The sequence below is a fragment of the Pelodiscus sinensis genome, chromosome 4, assembly GCF_049634645.1.
Source record: "Pelodiscus sinensis isolate JC-2024 chromosome 4, ASM4963464v1, whole genome shotgun sequence".
In the NCBI taxonomy this organism is placed as follows: domain Eukaryota; kingdom Metazoa; phylum Chordata; order Testudines; family Trionychidae; genus Pelodiscus; species Pelodiscus sinensis.
This window is the reverse complement of record NC_134714.1, coordinates 27,911,870-27,936,180: the sequence shown is the minus strand read 5'-3', so window position 1 is coordinate 27,936,180 and position 24,311 is coordinate 27,911,870. Positions and strand designations below refer to the sequence as shown.

General features: G+C 45.4%; 1 long non-coding RNA gene across 2 annotated transcripts in view; it reads left to right on the top strand.

Moving 5' to 3' along the window:
- The window catches only part of LOC142828958 (uncharacterized), a 92,192-nt gene extending 69,017 nt beyond the window's left edge, over nt 1–23,175 (top strand). Inside the window, exons 3-4 of one of the 2 annotated variants that reach the window (XR_012903146.1) lie at nt 631–751; nt 23,086–23,175. This is a non-coding gene — a long non-coding RNA (uncharacterized LOC142828958). Of the gene's footprint in view, nt 1–630; nt 752–926; nt 1,112–23,085 lie in introns of those variants that run through there. The other variant, XR_012903147.1, reaches the window with a different exon arrangement.
- Nucleotides 23,176–24,311: the final 1,136 nt, after the last annotated feature.

The window sequence follows — 24,311 nt, the reverse complement described above, 5'->3', positions numbered from 1 at the left end:
CCAGGGCTGGGGATGCTGCAGTAAGTGCATGCCCTCTCCCCTCCCTTCCCTGTGGTTGGAAGGAGGAAGGTGGGGAAGGGGCAGGGCCTAGAAGAAGGGGCGGGACTGGAGGTGTGGCTGGGACTTGCCTCTCCCATCCCTGCCTTCACCAACTGCCCATGTCTGACACCTTCATTTAGGATGTCTGAAATATTTATCCCACTTGCTTAAGAATTCTTGTGCTGAATTTGTTATCACTGACTTCTCTCTCCTTCTCTTTTATTGTTCTGTCTTGTCCTTGCCTGGTGATTATCTCTTTTCTGTATGGTTTTATGCATCCCTGCTCAAATCAGTGTAGGCGTGGGGGGAACTTCAGCCCCACCATAGCCTCCCTTCCACAGAGCCAAACCCTTTAACTTGCATTAAGTTATGATGGGAGGAAGCTGTTTACCGAATTTGATGGTCCTAGCTCTTACCGTTTGGGAGAAGTCCTACAGAGACAGACTTGCCAAATACTCTAAAATATATAGTAAGAAGATTGAGTGGGGGGAGAAAAGCTAAAGCAGATGGGTCCTGGGATCTGTTTCCCAGATTCTTTAATTATTGGCTCCCTTTGATGTAGAGGTGGTTGCCTCCCCTTTATCTCTGCAGCTAGCAAGGAATATTCCTGGTCCAGTTGCTGAAGAGCCTTGCTCCAACGCCCTGACTGGCTGTGAGTCACCTCCACACACACTGGGGCAGCTATGAAGGTGCCAGTGAAGGCTTCCAAGAGGTATATTTATTATTCAATATTTCTATAGCCACAGTGTGCTTGACAACAGAAGACAAAGTCCTGCCTCCAAAATCTTGAAATCTAAGCACCTCATTCTGAATGCTTTGGCACGGGGCAATTCCTTGGGTCTTATAGAGTCACTATGCGGGTTCTGTACTGTCCTTCCCCTTTACAGCTGCTGATGAAGGGATGTGCCAGAGGCAAAGCTCAAAATGGCACGGGAGTAGTTGAGGATTGTCACAGCCCTGGAATAAGTCAGAACAACCTTTGAAGCTGCTCTTGCAAGTCAGCAACAATAGGCAGCTGTGAAATGGATAACTGCAATCCTACAATGTTTTACCAGGCACTGGTAAGACCTCATCTGGAATAATGTGTAAAACTCTGGTCACCTCTGTTCAATAAAGATGATTTCACATGGGAACAGATGCAGAGGAGAGAGCTACTAGGATACTCAGGCAAATGGAGGGCCCATCTTAAGAGACAAGGTTGGAGGAATTTGGCGTGTTTAGTCTAGCAAAAAGAAGGCTGAGAACAGCTGTGATTGCTCTCTATAAATACATTATGAACATAAGTGCCGGGGAGTGTGGAATGCCATTTAAGCTAATGGACAGGGCTGGCACAAGAACAAATGGGTAAAAACTGGCAATGAACAGATTGGAGTTGGAAGAGGTTTCGGATTAGCCTCCCAACAGGAGTTGTGGAGGCAAACTAAATTAGCTTTAAGAGAGCTGAACACATTTGGAAGTGTGGTTGCAGGACTGGGCTGCTTGTGATAGTGGGAGGCAGGGCTCAGGCTCTGGGGGTCACGGCTGGTTTATACCTTATGTTCCTAATGTTCGTGCTTTAGGGTTTCAGACAGCCACTAGCAGGAGTCACAAAGGGATATTTTCCCCTTTAGTCTATTCTAGGATAATTTTATCTCCTTCCCCTGAAGCTTCAGGGGTGGCTGGGTTGGAGAGAGGACACTGAGCAGGGTTTTCTCTGTAAGGCTTTTACTTTAAGAGTAAATGTGTTTGCTTAGAAGGAGCTGTGTGGTAATTTATAACTGTGCACAGGACACCTATCGTAGTGCTTAGAGAAAAAGCAAAGCCCAGGCATTGGATGTTTTAGAGAGCCTGGCTTATCAATGTGTTAGGCAGAAGCTGTGAAGCTTTGAAATCCCCAGAGGGGCTTTGGATCTCTCCCCAAGATAAATGGTTTCCGGTTCCCAGTCATCCTTAAGTGTGCACCATTGAAGGGGGAGCATAGGGGCAGTTACCTTGAAACCATGACAGGTATGTCTCCACTTGGAGCTGGGGGTACATTCCAATGGGGAGACATGCATGCGCTAGCTGTGATGAATCTAAAGCACCAGAGATAGTGTAGCCAGGTGGTGATGCAAGTGGGGAGAAGAGCTAGTTGTCTTGAGCACATACCTTGGGTCTTGGATAGCAACGTACTTGAGGTGGGAAGCCCATCCATTGCTTGTGCTACTGCAGCTATCCTCTGTTATTGATCCATCCTGGGGGGGGGGAAGGGGGAAAGGGGTGTCGTCTAGCCAGAATTTACACCTCCCAGCTCCAGCATAGACATCCTTGAAGAAGTAAACTTTAATTGTCCTAAAATCAGCTGATCAGTTATACCATGCTACAAAACTAAAAGGAAAGTTGGAGAGGAATTAAAGGAGCTAAGAAAGGGTTGTAAAAATAAGTATCAAATTGCTAGTTGGAGAATGATTTTGCTAATACCTATATTAAGTCTCCAAGCACACCCTGTGGGAATTAGATGTTTATGGACCTGTGAGCAGTTTCAGTCTTAGCTAGGAGCTTATGCACTTATTAAAAATGCTAAACATTGGAGGGATTTCCTGGGGAAGAGTTTTAAACAGGGATTTGAAGTTAAGAGGACAAAGGAGGTGGGTGAGAAGGGATCTTGATGAATGAGAAGAGAGATTTGCTCGAATACTGAAGATGTGCAGACTTCCCCTTCATTTTCATCTTGAAGACATGTGGTTAACTTTCTCCTACTTCTTTTGCCTGCTTCCTCAAGGCTGGCCCAAGAAAAACACATACATAAATATACTGAATCAGCAAGACTGTGTGATAACAGGTAATCTTGTAGCCCAGTGCTTTGGAAGCATCCTTTCTCTTTCCATTGCTTTCTGTGTCTAATCAAGATTGTAAATCCCTGTTTCTTGTCTGTGGAATGCCCTGAAGCAGTATAACACACATTTCCCCCTTTTGCTGCTACAGACCTTAGGGTATGTCTACACTACCCCCCTAGTTCGAACTAGGGGGGTAATGTATGCATACCGAACTTGCTAATGAAGCCCGGGATTTGAATTTCCCGGGCTTCATTAGCATAAAGCCAGCTCCGCCATTTTTAAAAGCCGGCTTGTTCGAACCCCGTGCCGCGCGGCTACACGCGGCACGGGCTAGATAGTTCGAACTATGTAGTTATTCCGAACTATCTGTACGCCTCGTGGAACGAGGTGTACAGATAGATCGGAATGGCTACATAGTTCGAACTATCTAGCCCGTGTCGCGTGTAGCCGCGCGGCACGGGGTTCGAACAAGCCGGCTTTTAAAAATGGCGGAGCTGGCTTTATGCTAATGAAGCCCGGGAAATTCAAATCCCGGGCTTCATTAGCAAGTTCGGTATGCATACATTACCCCCCTAGTTCGAACTAGGGGGGTAGTGTAGACGTACCCTTAGTGAGTGGCAGAGATCAGAGTCTCAATGGCTAGTTTGACCCTGGCCCTCTGCTTCTCTGGCTGCTGAAGCATACTGTGGGGAGTGGATAACTATGGGGCAGGTAGATGTTTTTAGTGGAATCTCCTGCCCTCAATTACCTCTGTCTCTAACAGAGGCAGTTTGTTCCTAACCTTCTCTGCTGCCTGAGTCATTGGTTTTGTTCTGTCCTGCACAGTAAGGCAGGAAATTTGACATAAGAACACAAGAACAGCCATACTGGGTCAGACCAAACTAGCTCAGTTTCCTGTCTGCCAACAGTGGCCAATACCAGATGCCCCAGAGGGAGGGGACACAACAGGTAATCCTCACGTGATCCGATCTCTCCCCTGTCACCCACCTCCAGAGAAACAGAGGCTAGGGATACCATTCCTACTCATCCTGGCAAATGGCCATTGATGGACCTAACCTCCATGAATCTATCTAGCTCTTTTTTGTACCCTGTTAAAGTTCTAGCCTTCATCGCATCCTCTAGCAAGGAGTTCCACAGGTTGACTGTGTGCTGGGTGAAGAAAAACTTCCTTTTCTTTGTTTTAAACCTGCTGCCTATTAATTTCATTTGGTGACCCCTAGTTCTTGTATTGGGGAAATAAGTGAATAACTTTTCCTTATTTACTTTTTCCATACTAGTCATGACTTTATAGACCTCTATCATACCCCCCTTAGTCTCCTCTTTTCTAAGCTGAAAAGTCCAAGTCCTGTTAATTTCTCTTCATATGGGACCCGTTCCAAACCCCTAATCATTTCTGTTGCCCTTTTCTGAACCTTTTCCAATGCCATTATATCTTTTTTTGGGATGAGGAGACCACATCTGTAGGCAGTATTCAAGATGTGGGTGTACCATAGTTTTATATAGAGGCAATAAGATATTTTCTGTCTTATTCTCTATCCCTTTTTTAATGACTCCTAACATTGTTTGCTTTTTTGACATTCCTCATGGCCTACGAACACTGCCAAAATGTAACACAGAGAACTATTATCACACCACTTAAGTTCATCTTGTTTCAGAGTACACCCCAAAATGACTTTAGAAAGACATTGGTTGCAAAGTGGTTGTATACTGGGAGATGTCTTCCTCCTGCATTATGGCCTTCAGTTCCCAAGATCACATACTATTTTTTTCTTTCATGGGATGCTCTTTCAGTAGCAGCAAGGGGGTGACGACGTTGAAAGCACATAAGAGACAGTCTCCCTGCTCACAGTTCTTATTTTTTGGCCTGCATCAGCATGGAGGAACATTGGCTGGGGAAGTCCTGCTGTGCTTCCCAGCCCTGGGCTGGACCAAATGGAATCTGCAGAGAACCTAGCTCTAAGGCGTCTCTACTTGGAGTATGCCAACTGAGATTTTTTTCAAAAGCTAATAACAAGAGCTAAATGTTGGTAGTTTTTCATGAGACTAACAAAAGAAACATTCCTGTTAGAGGTACCTCCTGCCAATTATCAGGCTCCTATTCCAAAGCCTCGAGGCACTAGAGAGCCTCAACAAATCAGTTGTAAGGATATGAGCAAAACAATATATTTTTCCTAATCTCGTTCTCAGAAAAAGCTGATCATTTTGGCTGAAACTTTCCAGAATAATTCAGCTTGAGGAAAACACAGCCTGAAGAATTTCAGCCCAAGTAGTTAACATTGTAACCACGGCCACACTGGGTCAGACCAAAAATCCAGCCAGCCCAGTATGCTGTCTTCCAACAGTGGCCAGTCCTAAATGCCTGAGAAGAAATGAAAAGAAGAGGAAATCATCAAATGATCCATTTCCTATCACCCGTTCCCAGCTTCTAGCAAACAGAAGCTAGGGATAGCATCCCTGCCCCTCTTGGCTAATAGCCACTGATAAACCTATCCTCCATGAAGTTATCTAGTTCTCTGGCTGAAGTGTGGCAAAGTGATAAGCAACTGAAAATAGAGTTTTATTATGGGACATGTCAGGCAACCTTATCTCCAGGCAGCGCTGTCAATAATAGTGGTAAAATTCTCTTTGTGGACATACATACAGGATCCCTGTTAATTCCACTGTGCTACACGAAGTAGCCATGACTCAGTTTCATCCTGTATGGTGCTGAATCATACATCCAGTATTAGCTTTAAGTGGCTGGGGTCTAGTGAGAGAATTTTAGACTCCTCTCCTGTCCAGCTTCTCCGCACATGCAGTCCCTCCATGGATTATCTGTGCTCTGTAATTGCTGTTCTCTCCCAGTGAAATCTCCTAAACACATCTTGACCTTTTAGCAATTCACAAGCTGTAAGTGCAGACACAGAGGAACACACCTCAGCAAATGATCTTTAGCAGATCTTGTGGCAGCTGGATTTCATGAATGTTTTATATAGTGCAATGTACTAGCACAGACTAGACCACGATGTGCTGCATGGAAGTGGAAATGGGAGTTAGATGGATACTGCAGACTACATTTTTCACAACGTATTACACTGCCAGTTCTTGCATTCATTAATCATATTCTAATCCCCACCATATGCTCCATGGCCCAACGAGGCAATGGAATTGGTGTGGATAGGGGGTGGGATTTGGGTAGCCCGTACAGCAGATCTCCACCACATGTGTGCTGTGGGTCTGTGCTTTGTGGGCATTTATTAGTAGTACTGGTCTGAGCAGGGGAAGGGTATGTCTGGTGAATCTGTGACTATGTGGATCCACCAGCTAATCTTGCATACATAGGAGGAATCACATCAGCCACTGAGACTAATGCAGTTCTGGCGCCATGGCCTGGCTTTATTATACTGGCTGTAAGAAAGGAATCTGCCTGTGGGACTCCCATGAATGTAGCATATCTTTTGGGCTGTGCGCATGGTCCACAATTTGGCCCATATTAAACCTCACATATTTTTCAGTTCCTAGCTAAGAGAGTGGCATATGGAGGCTTCACAGAGCTCAAGAATTCTCAAAGGACTCTGTCTTTCATCCCTCCCTCCATATGTTCAGCCCTCCAATAGATTAGTTACAATAGCGTTTATTAGGTAAATACAGTAGACTTCCGATACTCTGGCACCTTTGGGACCCAGGGGGTGCTGGATTATTGGATATGCCGGAGTATCAGGAGGTATTCCGGCAGGGGGATTGTGACGGGTTGGGGGGGGCCTCAGGGGGAGAACAGCACGGCATGTTTTGCAGGGAGGCGGGGGAAGCCCCACGCAGCCACCGGTGACAGGCCAGCTGGGGCTGCAAGCAGCAGTGGCAACTTGGGGAAGCGACAGGGCAGAGCAGCTGGGGTGCTGCTGGGTTGGTCCCGCAGCACCACCCCTCACCTGAGCGGCGCTGTGGGACCAACCCGGCAGCACCCCAGCTGCTCTGCCCGTGGCTTCCTCAAGTCCACCGCTCGTCAGTTGCAGCAGCGGCAGACTTGGGGAAGCAGCAGGCCATAGCAGCTGGGGTGCTGCCCGGTTGGTCCCGCAGCACCACCCCTCAGCCCCCTGCTTGGCGCCTGGCAGCACCCCCACTGCTCTGCTCCACAGCTTCCCCAAGTCCACCACTCATCAGTTTCAGCAGACTTGGGGCAGCGGCATGGAGCAGAGCAGCGGGGGTGCTGCCAGGTGCTGAGCAGGGAGGTGAGGGGTGGTGCTGCGGGACCAACCAGGCAGCATCCCAGCTGCTCTGCTCTGCGCCGCTTCCCCAAGTCCGCTGCTGGTCAGTTTCAGCAGCGGCAGCAGCGGACTTGGGGAAGCAGCGTGGATCAGCTCCACTTGTCCGGCTGGCAGGAGCATTTCTGGGTTCCAGTTGGTGCCGGACTATCGGGAGTGTCGGACCACTGGATACCAGACAAATGGAGTTTTCCTGTATATGAAAACTGTTCTTTTGTCATTCATTTTTCTGTGTACAGATGTCCAGCAACCATATTATTTGCCCTCAGATGACAGTAACTAGAATTGTTTTGTGTCTCAAGAGAGCCCTAGGCAGAGAGTCCAGGGGTGGAAATGAAGAGGATGAATGAAAGGAGCACCAGGTTTCTCTTCATATGGCTGCCATATCTAAGGCTTTTCACAGGATTAGTAATTTACAGCTCAGGATGGACTCTCAGGGCCCAATTCTGGAGTTACTTGATGTGAGTAATTCACATTAACTTCAATGTGAAGAAGAGCTTCAATTCAGCAGCTGTAGAATCTGGCCCACTGCCTTTCAAGAGAACATATTGTCTAAAAACAGGTAATTAAAATTATGCTGGGATTTTCTTATTGATATATTTTAAACTAGAGAGAGAAACATGTACTATGAGTCTTTTACACCCCACACAATACAAATCTTATTTAAAGTTTGGCTTCTCTCAGTGCAGCATTGGCACCTGAAAATAAACAATCTAACATGCCCTCAGGGAGATTTGTGGTGTATGTCACCCTGTTAAATAGTCTCCAACAAGACTAGAAATTTTAAAAAGGCAATTGTAACTTGGAGCAAGTATCAGCCTAATTATTTGTGATAGCATCTGTCATGTATTTAAGGCAAGCCCCTGGAATAAGACAACAGTTTTATTTTTTCCTTTTTCCCCTTTTCTTGTATTATTCTTTTAACATTCTTAACCCTTTTGGCCAAAGAACTGAGGACGATGTTTCTTCTTCTCCAGTTGAAACCTCTAGAAAAGAATGGAAAGAAAAAGACATGTAGGGTTTCATTTGAGCCCAGAGATACTTTTCTGGAGCCTGATTTTTAAAGACATTCTGTTGGCTGAAAACCTCTAAGGACCAATGCAGGTTTTGTGATCTACCTTGTCTGTACATTTATTCCCATGCAGTGCTTTGGGTTTTGGAAGCCTTTACACGAAAAGGAGGCTATGCAATATTACTACTCCTGCAAAGTGTAGCTGCTATAAGCATGGCTTCCACTCCAGCCCTTATCCTGGGTTTACAAGGGCAATGTTACCAATGAGTTTGCTGGCTGGGTATTGACATCTGACTATGGAAAACTGAAGCTAGTTGTATAACTCAAAATATCAGTGTCATGCCTTCTGGGACTTCCAACAGAAAACATTCTGCCTGGAAAAGACTTTGCACAGATGAACTATGAGTGGTAGGGAGAATAGCCTGCCTGGTTAGCAGGGAATTTCTGCTATTATCTGGGTGCTTATCATTTGGAAATAACCAAGGAGAAGACAGACCTTGGTGTATTAGCTCATCACAGAATGACTGAGCCACCACTATGACGTGACCATGAAAAAAGGCAAATATGATCCTAGTAAGAATCAGGCCAGGTATGCCCATTAGAGACAGAGATATTAATGCTATTGTTAAGGCTCTGGGGAGACCTCATCTGGAATACTGTGAACAATACTGGTCACCCATGTCCATGAAAGGTGAATTCAAATGGGAATAGTGCAGAGAAGGGCTGTGAGGATGATCAGGAACAGAACCTGCCTGATGAGAGGAGGCTGGAAGAGCATGCCTTTCTGACTTCATTTCTCTGTGTTGAGCAGTGTATGTAAAGCAAGTGTCAGTTGCCATATCAGTGACTGAATAGCAATGTCTGAATAATTCTCTGTGCAGTAGGCAAGAATTTTTCATTTCATACCTCAGTAGAAACTTGCTGTCATAAATCCACAAATCTGGATAACAATATCCTGTCTTTCACATTATTAACACAAAGAATTTAAATTCATTTAGGATTTCTTTAGAGAATTTTTAGTTTGGGGCTGTGGTTTCATAGAAGCACAGCAAGTTAGGGCTGCCAGAGACCTTGAGAAAGTCCAGTGATGAGGCCTGGTAAAGTAAACCTAGCCCATGACTTCCAGGTGTTTGTCTGACCTCTTCTTAAAAGCCCTCTGTTGATTCCACAACCTTCCTTGGAAACAGCGGCGGATTTAGGGCAGGGCGAGTGGGGCGGCTGCCCCAGACCCCGCACTTCCCGAGGCCCCGCGCATGCAATGGAGAATAACTTGTCATTGTCCTCTTTATAATACTCTTAGGCTATGTCTATACTGCAGCACTATTTCAGGATACCAGAAATATCTATCCTGCATCTTAACAGCAAGCCTGTTATTTTGAAATGTAATGGGTTAGCTATTCTGACATCCATGTAAACCTCATTCCATGAGGAGTAAGGGACATTTTGGAGCAGCGGGTTATTTTGAAATTTGGTGCTGTGTAGACAATGCCAAATTAGGAAATAAGTTATTTCAAAATGGACTCAAAATAAACTACACAATTTGTTTCAAAATGGACTCAAAATAAACTACACAACTTGTATAGCTCAAATTGCATAGCTTATTTTGAGCTACAGATGCAGTGTAGACGCACCCTTAAATGAAGACAGTTATTAGATCCCTGCTCAGTCTTCAAGACTAATGTGCCCAGTTTTTTTAAACCATTGCTCATAGGCCATGTTTGCTAGGCTTTTTTTGTTGCTTTTTGTTCTCCTCTAGAGTGTCATTAAGTGGGATCAAGCCCTCAGTTGGCATACATCGGTGTACCTCCCTAGAAATATGTAGGGACCAGTCTTGCAGAATGTAGTAGAGAGAGTGGCTTTTATCCATAACAACATATTCAGGTCAGAAAACAGGGTCAGGTGTAGTAGCAAAGAACAGAACAGCAGAATTCTTGATCTACTTATCTCTGGTAGTAGACAAATTTGCAGATAACCAGATTGTCAGCCAGTGAAAATCAATTTAGTAACATTGAATTGTAACTTTCTGCCAGGGTGGTAGACAGGGAGCCAGCCCTCAGCACTGCCAGGATCTGCCCCACCCCCACTGCCGCCCCAACAGCTTGCACTGCTGCTGGGAGCATGTAGCACAGTACTTCAGCAGCAATTTAAGCAGCCCAGGGCTCTGGTTGCTTGTAGCAGCAGCAGCCAGGAGCCCCGGGCTCTTGTGAATCACTGGGTCCTGGGGCAATTACCCTCTTCACCCTCCAAACCGTCAACAAGCCTGCCTTCTGCCGGCTAGTCCTGCCATTCTCTGTGAACAGCTAACTTTTCTTATGTCCTTTCTTATCACAGCCAGTGTCTATGTTGCACTGCTTTGGGGGTTGGCTAAATGTTCCAGGATTGAACCTTTAAGCTCCATGACTGCTTCTCATAACAGTCAAGAAAGTTGTTTTTGTTTTAAGAACACGCTGTTGTAGATTCACTGCTTCCTCACTCAGGGTGTGTCTACACAGCAAAGTTATTTTGGAATAATGGCTGTTATTCCAAAATAACTATGCGAGCATCTACACAGCAATTCTGTTATTTTGAAATAATTTTGAATAACGTACGGCTTATTCTGACTTATGAAAACCTCATTCTGTGAAGAACAACATGTATTCTGAAATAGCTATTTTGAAATAAGGCATGTATAGATGCTCCATTTCTGCTATTTCGAAATACAGTAGCTCCTCACCAGGGCCATTGTAAGTTATTTCTCCTGGGGCTGTAAATCAAGATAGAACATCTACATTAGGGAAGCCTGCCTCAGATTAATTTTGAGGCTTCCCTGCAGTGTAGACGTGCTATTTCGGAATAGCTTATTCTGAAATAACTGTGCAGTGTATACATAGCCTCAGAAGGCCACCCTGTGCTATAGATAAAAATCACTTTGGCATATCTCATGTTCTGCCTTCAGTCCTGCCTTTCCTGGTTTCTTGAGCTAATAAATGCTTTCAAAATCCAGCTTCCATGCTTCCCAGACTCTCCCTATCAAGGCAGTATCTGTATACCAGTCACTGGTATCATGCCACACTGTCCTTTGATGCCTTCTTTTATTCCTCTTTTTGCTCTTGTTAACTTTGGAGATGGGTTCTGGTCCCCTTTCTAGTGCTGGGTGGGTTAATCTGCTCAACTGGTTTGAGTGTAATATCTGTTTTTCCTCCAAAACACATATCTGACTTATCAGTCCTCAACCTGCAAGGAAACCTGCACAACACTTACAAAAGACGAGCCTAGGAACTTAAATTCTTAACTTGGTAGACACTAAAAAATCATGATCTCAATAAAAGTTTCAGAGGGGTAGCCAAGTTAGTCTGTAACTGGAAAAAACTTAAAAAAAACCAACAAATAGTCTAGCAGCACCTTAAAGGCTAACAGAACATGGGGTATGTCTACACTACAAAGTTAGTTCGAACTAACGGACGTTAGTTCGAACTAACTTTAATAGGTGCTACACTAGCGCTCCGTTAGTTCGAATTTGAATCGAACTAGCGGAGCGCTTAGTTCGAACTAGGTAAACCTCATTTTACGAGGACTAACGCCTAATTCAAACTAGCTAGTTCGAACTAAGGGCTGTGTAGCCCTTTAGTTCGAACTAGTGGGAGGCTAGCCCTCCCCAGGTTTCCCTGGTGGCCACTCTGGCCAACACCAGGGAAACTCTATGCCCCCTTCCCGGCCCCGGACCCCTTAAAGGGGCATGGGCTGGCTACGGTGCCCGTGCCAGGTGCAAGCCTGCCAGCACCCAGCTAGCAGACCCTGCACCTGGCACGGCACAGAGCCACCCACCCGATGCCCCCCAGCCCACCCCCTCTTGCCGGGACCAGGCTGGCGGCTCCCGGGAGCTTGCCCTGGACCGCAAGAGGCGGGCACCTTCCTGGGCTAGTGCGGACATCGTGGACCTCGTCCACGATCTCCGCACTAGGCACAGGAAAGTGGCCGTCTAGGGCAGGAGAGCTGCCAGCCTGGCCACCCAGGAGCAGGTGTGCATGAAAATCAAGGGGGTCCACTGAGACCCCCGACACTGAGCCCTGAGCTTACAATGGCCGTCCTGGGTCAGACCAAAGGTCCATCTAGCCCAGTAGCCTGTCTGCCGACAGCGGCCAACCCTAGGGACCCTGGAGGGGATGGACCGAAGACAGTGACCAAGCCATTTGTCTCGTGCCATCCCTCTCCAGCCTTCCACAAACTTTGGGCAGGGACACCACTCCTACCCCCTGGCTAAGACCACACCATGGACCCAACCTCCATGACTTGATCTCACTTCCCTTTCAACTCTGTTCTAGTTGTAGCCTTCACAGCCTCCTGCAGCAAGGAGTTCCGCGGGTTAACTATTTGCTTTGTCAAGAAGAACTTTCCCTTACTAGTTTGAAGCCTGCTACCCATTCCTTTCCTTTGGTGTCCTCTAGTCCTTCTTTATGGGAACTCAGGAAGAACTTTTCTGAATGCACCCTCTCCACCCAACCCCTGCTTTTAGAGTCCTCTATCCTGTCCCCCCTCCGTCTCCTCTTTTCTAAGCTGAACAGTCCCAGTCTCTGTAGCCTTTCTTCATCTGGGACCTGTTCCCAACCCCTGATCATGTTAGTTGCCCTCCCTTCTCCCAGCCTTTCTCTTCCCCTCTCCCACCTCCTTTTCCCAGTCTCCCCCAGTTTTTTTCAATAAAGACAGAGTCAATGTTGGAAGAAACGTTATCTTTATTTTGTACATCAATAAGAAGGGGGGCTAGGGAAGGGTAAGTGGAAGGAGGTGAGGGAGGAATGGGGTACGAGCCCCCGATGGGGACGACTGGGCTGGCTCTGCGGGCTTCTGGGGGTGGAAGCTCTCCTGCAGCCCCCCGATTGCCCCCCTCCCCAGATGGCAGCCTGCGGCAAGTGCAGCCGGGCTGATGTCCGAGTGGTGTGATGTGCCCAGTGTGGGTACTCCGGGCACTCCAAGCCAGAACTTCTTTGCAAGCGGGGCACCCCTTAGAACTGTCTGTCCGGGGTGGGGGTCGGGACCCTTTAAGCGCAGCCCTCAGCTAGCCTGAGACAGCATCTCCACACTCTAAGTCCTCCTCTGATGCCCTGCCGGCACTGCTTCCGGCCATCCTTAAGCCCTGTTCAGAGTCCACTCAATGTGGACTTGCTAGTTCGAATTAGCAAAACGCTAATTCGAACTAGTTTTTAGTTCTAGACGTGTTAGTTCGAATTAGCTTAGTTCGAATTAACTAATTCGAATTAAGTTAGTTCGAACTAGCGCTGTAGTGTAGACGTACCCATGTAGATCAGTGTGTCTGAAAGTGTACTGCAGAAACACTTTCAGAAACACTTTAACTGGCCACCCCATTTTGTTTATGTATTGGCGCCCTGGCCATGGAGCCTCATGGCTCCTATTGGCTCCGTTTTGTCCTTTGCAGCCGAAGGGAGCCACGGGAAGTGGTGGCCCGGCCTATGCCGCTTCTCGCGGCTCCCCTTGGCTGCAAAAGACAAAACAAAGCCAATGGGAGCCGCGAGGCTCCATGGCCGCGGTGTCGGTACATAAACAAACCGGGGCTGCCAGTTAGTGTTTCTGAAAGTGTTTCCGTGATACCATCTTTATCAGTGTTTCTGAAAGTGTATCATGAGCTTTTGTGCGTGAAACCCACTTCTACAGATGAAACTAAATCAGATCTCAATACATACGCTGGATTTATGGCTTATGACAACAATTTGTTAACCACTCATCCTCCCCTCTCCCCGTTTTTTCCTCTGTGACTACATGGGTGTTGATTGGCCACTTCACCTTGAATGGTCACGTAAAATATGTGCTAACTACTGACACTAAAATATTTCTGAAGGGTAGCCCTGTTAGTCTGTAACTTTAATAACAACGAGTAGTTCTGTGGCACCTTTGAGTCATGATTATACACTGGGCCAAATTTCAGAAAAAAACAACACTCTTTCAGAAGAGCCCATCTTCCTCATGGGAGGAGGAAGACAGGGCTTCCTAAAGAGCGTGTCTGCTCTTCCACAGAAAAAAAGCAGTAGAGCAGACACATTCCTTGGTTGTGGCAGAGTTTTTCCAGGATACCTCCAGTATCCAAAAATCCTGTATAGTCTAGGCATAGCCATAGGTGATTCCTAACATTTAAAAGGGATCACATTCATATTTGTGTCCCATCTGTACACAGTGAATAAAAGGCTGAATGACAGTTTGATCTTGGAATGATGTATATTTTGAAGGCTCAGATAAACATTCTTAATTAACTGGCTGAGTGGTGTTTCATTTGATTGCCAATCAACATGGGTCTAACATGAAAACGGATGCTTTCAAATAAATTCTTAGTGCAAAATTATTGGAGTATTTCAGTATGATTTTCATAGGCACTTGAAATGAATAGCCCAGACTTAGCTCTTACAATAAGAAAGTATACCCCTTTTCTGATTGCATTTGACATTTTTAGAAAGGCTTGTTTTCTTAAATTGGTGTAGGGAGAAACATTGTTGAGGCATAAAAATAGGAGTCAGGAGATATGGGTTTTATATTTTATTCCCCGCTGGTTCTTGTATGACTTTGGACATATGACATAACTATTCTGCACCTCACTTTCCCCAACACAGATGTTTCCCTATCTCACAAGATACTTTCACTAATACTTGAAAAGTGATTTGAAAACCTGAGATCCCATTATAAATAATAAAACATTAAGCCTTGATTTTAAAAATACATTTAGGCATGTGCTACTCATTAAACAAGGGAGTAGTCCCATTGATTCTAGTAGAATTACTCATATGGCTGAACTGCAGCACATGATTGCTTTGGAGTTCCTTATAATGCGCCAACTTGCATAAGTATTGGAAGAACAGGGACCTTAGATTGAAGTGCACATGGAGATTAAACCTAATTTTGTTGCTTATGTAACTTAAAAAGATCTCTCTGCTGCATAAGATGCACTCAGGAGAACACCAGTTATTTAAAAGTCTATTAAAATTAAATAGCTAGAGGGGATGCTAAGAGGCTGCATTATTATTACTTGAAAGAGCCATCAGCCCCCGATACCTGAAAAATTGTAAAAAGCTAGAGCCTCTGTTCTTAAGATCATACAACATAAATTAAACAAAATGAAGGACATTCGATATCTGCTCAGATGTAAGGAACTGTGGAAACATCAGTGAAGTCAACAGTGGGAGGCTTCACAAGACATAAGTTTTAAAGCAAATTTTGAAGTTACAGGATAGTGTTTGGCACAGGGGAGATGACGGGGAATTTTCCTGTGAGCCATGTTTTCACTGACAAATGCCAATCCATCAAAATGAACATTTTGTTCAAGTCTCAGCTCAGCCTGATTTGGAAGAGGGACGTGAATCTATATCTTGCACATCATAACTTTCAAAAGGGCTTGGTCTGATTCCGGTGAGAAATAAAAACAAATTCCAAAATTTCAGTTTTTCACAAAACTGAATTCTTGGCCAGCTCTAGTGAGTGGCTGCTTCAAAATCAATAATGGGATAATGTGAAAAAGTATGAATTAGGGAGTGAAAGAAAGGGACAAAGGATTGGGAGAGGAAAGTACATGGTTTATAGTCACACATTCATTCTATTTTAGCAGCCTGCTCCAGTTTGCATTTATTCAGAGATTATAATTTCTATATTCTTGTGTCTCAACTTTAAGAACTTGAAAAAGAGACTAAAGCATGTACTTGTGAAATATGTGTGTGATCCCTTTCCATGGTTTGTACCTGTTCTAGTGACTCTGAAGCAAGTAGCAGAGGTGACTTTCACTTTTGGAGCTTGGAATAGTAGCCACTCTGGAGCTAAACCACAATGGTGTAATACCATATTAATAAGTGTAGTCCTCTTACTAAAGGAGCCTCTGACTTTTACTGACAGGAACCTTTATGCTGCAATCTAGAGGCTACAACTCCCATGAGCCCTTGGGGAAAAAAAGGAGGGAACCGTGTCTCTTCCAGGTATGGAGAGAGTGGGTTGGTGGGCTCCTTTTTGGAGAGAGGAGTCAGGCTGCTGGCATGGAGCCTTTTCCAGGCCAGGAGCTGTTGATTGCAACTAGAGCCTGTTACTGAGACCCCGCTGCTGAGGCTTGGATCTAGCAGACTGCTTCTGGGGCTGTTGATTGTCCCTAGTGGGGAGAGACTCTGGCTGTGCCTATGGCTGAGAAGGGTCTACATAACCCTGCCTAGAAGACACTGAAGGCTGCATAACTCTGCCTAGAAGACTATTTGGAAAAGTGCTGTCTGGGAGGAACATAGAAGACAGATCTGCCTAGGGAACCAGAGCTGCTGCCATTTGGTGGGGCCTGCTTCAGTGTCAGAGGAATTTTGCAGCTGGCTGCTTAGTTTGGACTGACACACAGAACCTGTACAGTGTTGTCTCCACACCAGCTGCAGATCTTCAAGTGCACCTATGCAAGCAAGTGTCTGGGACTCTGAATCCAAAGGCATGCACACTCTGGGGTAAGATAAATGGTGGCAGCGTAAATGCCAGATAGATATGTGCAGGGCCGGCCTTAGGCCGATTTGCCCGATTCCCCCGAATCGTGCCCTGCACCTAACGAGGCGCTGTGCACTGAACCCAGAAGTGTGCTGGGCGCCATGGGCGGCAAGTTAATATTCTGAGCCGGGGGCCCTGCTCCAGCAATATTTGGAGCTGGTCTCTCCCCCGGCCCCAACCTGCTGGTCCCCGGCCCCAACCTGCTGGAGGGGGAGGGGAAGGGGCTTGTGCAGAGGGGGAGAGGAAGGGGCTTGGGGGAGAGGAAGGGGTTTGTACGGAGGTGGGGGGAAAGGAAGGGGAGGGGCTTGTGCGGAGGGGGAGGGGGGGGAAAATAGGGGAAGGCACCAAGGGACAGCGTGGAGGAGAGACAAATGCCAGTGGGCCAAGTGCAGACAATGAGGAAAAGGGCAGGAGGGGAGGTATCAGTGGGAGAGGGGACAGGGTGATGCTGGGAGAGGAGAGAGTAAGGGCATTGGGGGCTAGAGAGGGGAGGGGAAGGTGCCGGGAGAAGGCTTGAAAGAAGGGGTGGGCATGAGAAAGGTGGGGATGGAGCAAGTCATGTGTGAGGGCACAAAGGGGCAGGAGGGGAATGGGGGCAGAGAATGGTGAGGGGGTGGGCATAAGGGAAAAAGGGAGCAGGGGTAGTAAAGGAAGGAGGAGGCACCAGGAGGGTGCAGGTGCCAGGGGATTCTCGGGGTGAAGCAGAAGGGCAGACACCTGCACAGGAAGGACCAGCACCAGAGGAGAGAGGCAGGGCAGGTGTGTAGAGGGAGGTGTTAGAAGAGGGAATGAGGAGGGGTAGCTCACATGATCAGAGTGGGGCTATTGGAGGAGTGGGCACAGGGAGGAGAGAAGGGCTGGTGGAGGGGGACAGGTCGCAGGAGGGTTGAGGGCAGTGAGAAGGGCAGGAGTCAGGACAACAGAGGAGGGTGAGGAGTTGGGGGGCAGCAGGCACCAAGGGAGGTGATGGAGCAAGGGGAGGAGACATGGCAGCAGAGAGAAAAGGTGAAGGTTTATAAAATATTTATAAATAACTTGGGTGCCACAGTGGCTCATCCAAACAAGCCACATGAACTCAGTACTGGTGCACAACAGAATTCATTCTGCTCATGTGAGGAAACTCTTAGGTTATGTCTACACTGGCGGCTTCTTGCGCAAGGGTTCTTGTGCAAGAAGTCCTGCACAAAAACACGTCCACACTGCCATGTGTGAGCTGTGCTTTTGTGCAAGAGCTTCCATGGCATGTGGATTCTCTCTTGCTCAAGAAAGCTCCAATGGCCATTGTAGCCATAGGGGTTTCTTGCGCAAGAAATTCCTGCTGAGCATCCACACTGCCCTCTTGCGCAAGAGAGCTTATACCTGTTAGAAAAGAGCGTAGCTCTTGCACAAGGCACCCTCTCTTACCACGCCATACTGTAAATGTCCTTGCGCAAGAGCAGGCAGGCAGTGTGGCTGCTCTGTGGGTTCTTACGCAAGAACGGCTGTACTTGCACAAAAAGCCACGAGTGTAGACATAGCCTTAGAGGAAACACTTCCCCCAGCCTCTCTGCTCCCGAGTTAATGTCACACACATTGGGTTAATGCAATTGCAGGATAGTTACATGAGGGGCTTTGGTGGGGGCCAAACTAATCTCTATTGGTAGGAGGATGGTTGGAGAAGTCCTTCGAGAGGGATGACATGACACCTTTTACTTCTGGGCATGTGTCCATCTTGCCCCGAGCATGTTACCTCCAGAGGCCTGGTTTACGGGGGCCAGAGGGCGTGGCTAATGGGGACCACCAAAAATTATACAAATCGGCCGCCTCTGCTGGCCCCAGAAGAGGAGTGCATTGGCTGCCTGTGCCGCAGGAGGTATGAGTTTAGCACAGGGTTTTCCTGCACCGTGGGTGGGGGGGAGAGGGGGGGGGGGGAGAGAGAGAGAGAGTGTGTGTGTGTGTGTGTGTGTGTGTGTGTGTGTGTGTGTGTGTGTTGGCAGGGGATTTTTTTTGCCTTTTTTTTGTTCAATCAAGATTGTTCGAATTGGGCCCCGCACATCCTAAAGCTGGCCCTGGATAGGTTTCCTTTATTTCTGTGTACTTTGTAAATTGATTTTATTCACTTTTAATCTGTTAAACCCTGTTTCTTTAAGTTGTTAAATAAAGGTGAGTAAATTCTAATTGACTCAATTAGATGTATATTATTTATAATAGTTATTTTAGAGTTAGATCCAGATTATTACTGGAATAATTTTATTCCTGGAGACTCCCAAGGTACACCATTAGGGCTACGTCTACAGTGCTTCCTTCTTGTGCTAAAGCCTATGCAAATGAAGTGCACATTAGCATATTGCCATGCTTCATTTGCATAATTAATTAGGAGCCGTTTTTGTGCAAAAAGGAGCTGTCTACACAGTGCCTTTTTGTGCAAAAACCCTCCTGTACAAGAGCCATTCTTCCTCATTTTTTTCCAGGAAGAACAGCTCTTGCACAAGAGGGGTTTTTTGAGCAAAAAAGGAGCTGTGTAGATGGCTCCTTTTTGTGCAAAAACCTCTTGTGCAAAAATGGCTCCTTATTAATTATGCAAATGAAGCACAGCAATATACTAATCCACACTTCATTTGCATAGGCTTTTGCACAAGGAGGAAGTAGTGAAGACATAGCCTAGGGATGTCCAGGGCCAGCGAGATGGAAATGCTACCATTGTATGTTTCCTTTAGGAAAGGGGTGAGCAAAAGGGCCTCTGTGGGCTAGGTCACATTTACAATTCAGCTTCCTTCTAGAATTACAAAAGTCCAGTTTAAACAACCAAACAAAATATCCAATGAATCATGCTTCTGCTCTTTTTGGCCCACTGCCTCTCTTCCCTGACGGACACTGGAAGCTTCATCCAGACCCTGTAAGAAAGAGGGAGGATTCTCTCTTGATCTTTTTTATAAGGACCCAAGCTGTTTCCCAAGATTATGATCACAGCCACTTCCTGGCTCTGTTCTCTTAAGCCTTTTCATTATGAGTTCGAGGTGTGTGCCATGTTAACACCTGGCCCCATTCATCCGACCTGCAGAGGCTGGGATGTTGTTAATTATGGAACAGGTGGAATTGATTGAATAGGCATGGCTAGGCTCAGACCTCCTGCCCTTAAAGGGGAATTATGCCCTGTAATGCTTCCATTATAAGCCACATTTTTCAATTCCTTAATCATTATCATGGCTTTTTTCTGAACCCTCTCCAATTTATGAATAGCCATTAATTGTGGACATCAGAAGTGGAGCAAGTATTCCAACAGCAGTTGCACCAGTGCCCAAATACAGCAATTGAAGCGGTCAAGCTATAGAGCTTCAGAAATCTGCATCTGAATTTTGCATATTGGATCCACTTCTAAAAAACCCACCCACTTATACTCCACTTAATGAAGGAGAATGTTAAATATGTGGAAATCTACATAACAGTTCTACAATGAGGAAACACAAAAATGTGGGCATTTTTGTGCACTTGTTCTATCTGTGTAGTTTAAATACAACAATTACAGAAAGCTCCTCTCTTTGCCCCCAAATCTCTGGTGAGTATGTATGTAAGCATTTTGACTTTAGATGTGATGTATATTTCAATCTTCAAAGGTTCTGCTGCCATAGACTGGAAACTATTTTGTAGTCTTCTACTTCTGATCCATTGCTGATCCATTGAAAATCAAAATAATTTCCACTGAACGTCTCATTGCTCTTTATGTATGGAGAAAAATAACCTCTGGTGACTAAAGGATAGAAAATTGCTAGGTATTAGGAACATGGCACCAAACAGTGGAAAGTAAAGGCATGAAGGTGTGTAAGTTTTAATTTAAACCATGCTGAGGATTATTGACAAGATACCAAAGACAGCCTGATTTCAAAGCTGACAGCTCAATTTAAATCAGTTTAAGTATACTTAAAGCTCCCTTTGATGGTCTTGGCAGCAGGAAGGCAAATATTGGAGCTGCTCTAAATGTAAGCCTTATATGCCTGGGTTACCTCAGATGACAAAAACTTGAGGGCTACTAGAAATATTGAAATGGTAGAAAACGCAAGAAAGGATACAATTATGGCTCAGCTAAACCCAGCACATTTTTTCTTTGACATGGCTGCCATCACCTTTCCCACTAATATAAACAAATGCTCTGGCTTTTTTGTATTGACTAAACCATGGACTCCTCTTCAACAGTGGATGTAATCCAAGAAGGCATGAAAACAAGGCTCTGCTGTTCTCAAAAGTAAATCATATATGAAAAACTTCTAGGCTATGCCCCCTCTTTTAATGCTAAATTTGTATAATTTCTTTGTAACTATCATTGTGCAAAGGTCTTTTCCTTCCCCCTCTCTCTTTCCCTTCTCCTCTCTCCGCATTCCCTACAACTGAAAAGTGCGGATGCATTTTGAATCTCTCCATTTCCTTTAGTAAGAATTAGATACATGGCTTTGTACCTCCTAATCTGTCTGGTACAAACACCTCATACATTTGTCAGAGGGGATTCACTCTTTAGTTCACTGTATTTCTAAAAATAGTCTTGACTTGTGCTGGAAGGTTTTGCTGGTCCTTTCCCCTTCAGCAAAGAATGCCACCAAGTCCTATCTGAAATGTTTTATTGCAGGTAGCAGCCTGGTATTTGTGGTGAAAGAAGGGGTGATTACACACATTTTCACACACGGAAAAAAAAAGTTGCCACATTGTGCTGGCAGGGTTTCTTTCTGAGCTGGATTTCCTCACTATCCTTTCTTTGCCTCCACTAGCCCCAAAGGCCTGTCTCTGGTTTGAATTCATCTCTGCACTTAGAGACTGCACTACAAACCAATATTCGCCTCGGGGGATGCAGTGAGATGAATTCAATGTGAATTGATGACAAACCAGAAATCAGTTTAACTTACAGCTATAATTTCAGCTAAGACCTGAAGTCCATTTGAGAAGCATTAACAAAAAACAGAAAATCTTTTGCATTATATTCATGTGGATATGGTAGGGGGAATACCCTGTCAGACTCTTTATAATCTCAGCTTTTATACTGTAATTGGTGGCTACCCTCTGACACTTTTTTTTCCTCTGCTGGCACTTTTCAATCATTGTGCATTGATAACATTAAAGATGGGCCCTTACTACATCTTACATCCATACAGTGAGTATTTTATGAGATCATTTCTTGGGTATGACAGGAATTCATTGTCTTGAAAAGATCAAAGTAGGAGGGAAGGTTCAAATTGCTCTTTATCTTTGCAAAGTGATAAAAAAGCAGCATAGAAACATAGGGCAAAGTCTTCCATAGTGTAGATCCAATGGGTCACATTCTGTGATGTGCTCTGACTTTCTTAAGTAGCCAGCTCTGGCCAGCTGAGAATTCCCTTGTTCTGGAGGAGCTATTAGCTGGTACAGGACTGGCCTGACCACTGAGAGAAGGAACTGTTATTGCTGTGTAAGGATGTGGGGTGTGGCTACAAAGGCCAAACTTTGTCCAGCTTGGAGGGTGTGACTCAGGACTTAAAAAAGCTACAGGCTTCGGTCAACTCTGGTGCTGCTGAGTGAAAGTACATATGCACTTTCAAGCTGAAAGTGTAAATTCCAGCTTGAGAAAACATGCCCATGCTAGCTCTGATGGACACGCTGCACTAAAAATAGGATGCAGTTACAATAAGTGCAAGCAGTGGGTGGGGCAGGCTGGCATTCCCAATATGTACCTCTTCCAGATGCTAGGTATACTCTTGGGGTGGCTACCCTTTTAGGTGCTCATGCTGCTGCAGGTATCCTCTATTTTTAGTATATTAGCTCAGCTAGAGCTAGCGTGGGTATGTCTTTTTGGCCTGGTCTACACTAAAGGAGAAAGTTGACATAAGACATGCAACTCCAGCTATGTTAATTACGTAGCTGGAGTCCACTTATCTTAAATGGTGTTTTCATGCCATCCACACAGTGGGAGGTTGATGGGAGCAAACACTTCCATCGACTTCTTTCACTCCTCATGAGGAGCAGGATTACCTGGGCCAATGGGGGCGCTCTCTCAGTTTGAATCAGCATGTCTTCATCAGACCTGCTAATTCGACCCCGGGAAGATCAGTGGTGACAGTGTTGATCTTCCATGTAGTGTAGACAAGCTTTGATCAGGAGTTTACACCGTGCTCAGTGTACAAACATTCTCTGAGGCAAAGCTGAAAGTAACTTACATTTATTATAGGTACCCAGGGGAGTGTCAGGGTACAGGTTAGAGAGGGGTGGTTGTGATAGGTACTGGACAGTACCTATAAGAAATTCTGCGGTGGAGTGCAGGGGGTTCAAGGCAGGGGGTGGCAATATGGGAAGGTGTAGGAGTCAGTGTTGGGGTATGAGGAGCGGCTCAGGGCAGAGGCTTGGTGTGGGTGCGGTAGTCAGGGTTGGGGTGTGAGGGAAGGGCTCACGGTAGGGGACTTGTTATGTGTTTATGGGAACTGCAGAGGGCAAGGACACTATTTAGGGGAGGCTGGGGAGCGGAAGGCCCCCCAAGATTTGTACAAGGACGTGGCTTACTGTTGTCCTTTATCACTGTCAGGAAGAGAGAGGGAAGCTTACAACATGGATCACTCACTCCAGAAGGATTTCTGACCTTGTGAGCTGTTTGCTGGCTGAATGAGCAGAACAGGTAACGGTTTTATTGATCCTGAACTGCGATGATTGCAAAAGGGTTAAAAAGTTAACAGGAACTCTTGAACTGTACTTCTTAGTCTGTATCTTAGTTAATGCAAATATTGCTCACTTAAAGACACCTTATATAGCACTTTTTAGAGATCTTTTATTCTGAAGAAGTAGATTTATTTATTTGCATATACAGATGAAATATTGCATCTATAATTTGTAAATGGTTAAGGATTATGTTTCAAACTATCTAAGAAAGTTGCCGCACAATTCATAACAATAATGTGTAAACTCCATGGGGATGATTTAGCTGTAATAAATTTAGCTGATTAAGAATCAGTCTATTATATCTTTTGCACCTGTGTGGCAGAATGCTGGTATTATCTCATGATCTCTTTCTGTGCTTTACCACTTCTTCATTAGTGATTTACTGATATTTACTGATTTTACCGTATCAAAAAATTACTGTAAGTAGCATGCTGTTCTCATTTGCATGAAGTCCTGTTTTGCAAGCTCCTTCTTCTATGTATATTTTCTCTTTATCTGTAACTGAACAAGTTAATCCTTTTAGGATAGGAGGGGAAAGAAAGAGGAGGTTTCTAGTCAGTTTCATTCATGATGCAACTCCATGGGCTGAGATAGAGTTTTGCAAGGTATGAATTTGGTCCATTTAGCAGCTCTTGTGACACACAGAACTGGGTGTATAGCTATCTCCGTATCTTCTATTTCTGGAAACTGCAGAGCTACAGATGCCACTCAGTATCCTAAGCCAGTCTGCACAAATCCTTACCTACACAATCAGGGCCATTACATATTTGATACAAGACATTTTGTGTTAAACTAATCTCTCATTTAAGAGGGACCCCTTTCTCTCAACACATTGGTCAATATGCTCATTATGCATATGCTCTGCCCTGCTCTCTTTCTAAGGATACATCTACATAGCAGGACTAAAGTTGAATTAAGCTAAGCAACTTCAGCTATGTCAATTGCATAGCTTAAGTCGAAATAGCTTAAGTTGGCTTTAGGGCACTGTCTATGCAGCAGGAAGTTGAAGGAAGAACACTCTTCCTTTGACTTCTCTTACTCCTCGTGAAATGAGGGTTACCATGAGTTGGAGAACGAAGTCCTCCAGATTGACAT